The sequence below is a fragment of the Cajanus cajan genome, chromosome 4 (assembly GCF_000230855.2).
Source record: "Cajanus cajan strain Asha chromosome 4, NIPB_CcT2T_4, whole genome shotgun sequence".
Lineage (NCBI taxonomy): Eukaryota > Viridiplantae > Streptophyta > Magnoliopsida > Fabales > Fabaceae > Cajanus > Cajanus cajan.
The window spans coordinates 79,031,193-79,034,484 of record NC_138520.1 but is presented as its reverse complement, the minus strand read 5'-3'; the positions used below and the strand labels follow the sequence as shown (position 1 = coordinate 79,034,484).

Here is a 3,292-nt window from a genome sequence, read left to right as displayed (position 1 = left end):
TTGAGAAATTACTTAACCAGTAACCAATTTCTCATTTACATTTTTATATAATTTCTTTTTTGTAATATATATTTTCTATTTAATTTATTAGCTTGAAAAATTAGTTAATATATAAATGAATTCATAATTTTTATTTTATAAATTTTTGTAAGAAGAGATTATAAATAAGTTAAAGATGCATAAATTTATTATGCAATACAAACTAAAGAGTACATATACATCACAAAAAATAGGATTTTAAAAGATCAATTACATTGTAATAATAAAAATATAGATTAATTTTCACATGTACTTCAAAATCAAATTCATAGTGCACACCACAAATAAGTAAAAAATAAATAAAAAATACAAAATTAACTTTCATGCATACTTCAAAATCAAATTCATAAACAACAATTAATGGTGCATGTATTCACTAGTACCACATCTTGCAAGATGTTTGTTTCTTATTGGATTTTGACGTATTCTTGCTTGTTCTTAGAGTTCAATTTGGCAGTCAAAGTTAACATTTTCATCATTTACAATGATATCATTTGATTTCGTCAATGTATGAAAGCTTACAACATTATCAATCGTGGGTGTTGTAAAGCATCCAATGACATTTTCTTGAATTGATGCAAACAAAGAAATACTTATGCTTTGAATGTAAACGTACACAAATTCTAGTGTTTGAAGGTCAGCACCAACTAAATTACTCATGTAGTCAAATCCAACACCACTTGTTGAGTATGGGGTGTTAAGAAATTGTTCATGTCAATAATTAGACTTTGTAGAGGTGGTGTATAACGTTGCCTTGAACATTGTCTAGTTAGCATTTGTATACTTTCAACAATTGTGTCACCTACAATTGTGAAGTGTTCTACATATAGGAAAACTTTAAAATTTGCACGATACCATTCCAAATATTCACGGGTATATTGTAGAGGTCCTTGAATAGGTCGATCAACAATCACTTGTTTTTATCGTTCCTTCCAAATAGTTATCCATTGCACATGTTCCTCTACCCAATTTGTGTTATATGTCCTCTCATGTCTTTATGGTGGAGTTTGTCAAGGTTATAGGGAGTATTTAGGATGAGTTTCCATAGGCTAAATTGAAATTGGACCTTGCTAGTTTGATGCCATACAATAATTGGAAAACAAATTAATACAATGCATGCACTTCATATTTTAGAGTCCTCGTAAGCATGGTTTGGTAAGAATGACTCAAACCCTCTGTATGGAATTTGAATAAAATGTAAATAAAACATGCAATAGTTCTTGTATAATTAACAAAAAATCAATTAACAATTATCAAAAAGTTGTATATAACCTGATCATTCTTCATATTATCGAATCTTAATTTGTAACCTATGACATCACCATAGGGAGTTCCTGTAAATCTTAGCCCTTTGTCACTCCATTTATCACAAAATAAAAATAGGTTATTTTGGGATTGTTAGTATCATTGTTTGTTGTAGTGAAATGATAAAGGAAAATCATCAATAACGTCATATCTAGTAGCAAGTGGATATGATAAATCACGTTCAATTGTTGGTTGAATGTTCATCATACGATACCATGCCCAAGATTGAAAGTGATCAATCCATTTCAATCTCAACATTGATAGCACATGTAAAAAGTGTTAAAGGCTACATTGTGACGTACAAAAAAGCATGGAAGGTCAAACAAAAAGTTATTGAAGATATATATGAAAATTGGAAAAAATAGTAAAATGATTTACCCAAATTGATAACAACTATTACCTTTTAGGTTTGGTTGTAGAGAAGAAAATGAAACCATTGTACAACCATGAAGGACAATTATAGTCAAGGGTTTTGTTCAATTCCATAGTTTATTTTGGTGTTTCAAACCATGTATTGATGAGTTTAACTGCTATAATCCCCTTGTCCAAGTTGATCATACTTGGTTGTATGGAAAGTATAGAGGCACTCTACTAGTAACTATTGAAAAATATGGAAACAATTAAATACTTCTAATACCATTTGCAATTGTTGATGGTGAAATAGCGGCCACATGGTTCTTCTTTCTAAAAAAATTGAAAAGACATGCCATACCTCAAAATGGTCTCTGTTTGATCCCATATAGGCACAAGTCAATTAAGAGTGCGTACTTAAGAGATGACAATGGGTGGACATCAGAGAATTTTATGCATTGGTTTTACATTCAACATATTACACAAAATTTTATGAGGCAATTCAAAAAATGAGAGCAAAAGAAAACAAGTCATTAACATAGATTATTAGTATATTTTTATTTATTCTTGCAATCAAAACAATTAGTTTTATCAATTATTTTTCAACTTAATGACTTTATATGGAATAAATTCTCCAACATATTGAGCCTACATTTAGTTACTACTATAATAATTTTAGGGTAGAATAAAAAATGAAAGTGTTATTTAATGGCTTGATCAAATCCCATGAGATAAATAGAATCTCACATGAGATGGAGGTTGAAGATGGGAGCATATGACCACAAATCTAGAAGAGACAATAAACTCAGTACGTAGAAAAACTAGAAACCTACTAATTAGAACGTTGATTTTGTCAACTTACTAAAGGTATAACAATTTATTCAATGAAAGAGGGAGAAAAGTCATAGCTAAATTGAGATTTGGTCAAGTATTCTCAAAAATATTAAGCAAAGCCTTAGATGACGCACAAACAAAGGCAAACTCTCATCATGTGCTTAAGTTCAACAAATGCGATACACGTTTTCTGGTGTAAAAGACGCTTAACCCAAGAGAGGGATGACCGACTGGACAACTCACAACCAAATAGGATAAAATGTGGTGTGATTGTGACAAATTTAAAAAATTACACACGTCAAATCATGTAAAACGGAGGTCTAGAACTTCAGTTATGACTATTTTAATGAACAGAGGTTGAGCTGTCAATGTTGATTATATCTGTTATGATTTTTGAAATTTTTAGCTAAGTAGATAATTTTTTTAGAATTTCATGTCCTCATAAGAGTTGTAGCTTATCATTTAAAAAAAAGTTACAGTTGAGAAATTGATTACTAATTAACTAATTTCTAATGGATAAATAAAAAAATTGAAAAACTTAGGTGAAAAATTAGTTAATGAGGGACCAAATTTTTAACATAAATAATAAATATAACAATTTGATAAATATATTATGATATTTTGGTAATTTTTTTTTGCAATATTTAAATAAAAATTCTCAAATTCTCAACATAAATAGTAAACATAACCCTTTAATAAATATATTTTAAAATATGATATTTTAATAATTTTTTTAAAAATATTTAAATTAGAAAGTCACAAT

General features: G+C 28.6%; 1 long non-coding RNA gene across 1 annotated transcript; it reads right to left on the bottom strand.

The window, feature by feature from the left end:
- Positions 1–581: 581 nt before the first annotated feature.
- LOC114915168 (uncharacterized) lies at positions 582–2,835 on the bottom strand. Its single transcript, XR_003803094.2, has 2 exons — positions 1,312–2,835; positions 582–1,214 (listed from the first exon to the last, which is right to left on the bottom strand). It is a non-coding gene; the product is annotated as an uncharacterized LOC114915168 (long non-coding RNA).
- Positions 2,836–3,292: the final 457 nt, after the last annotated feature.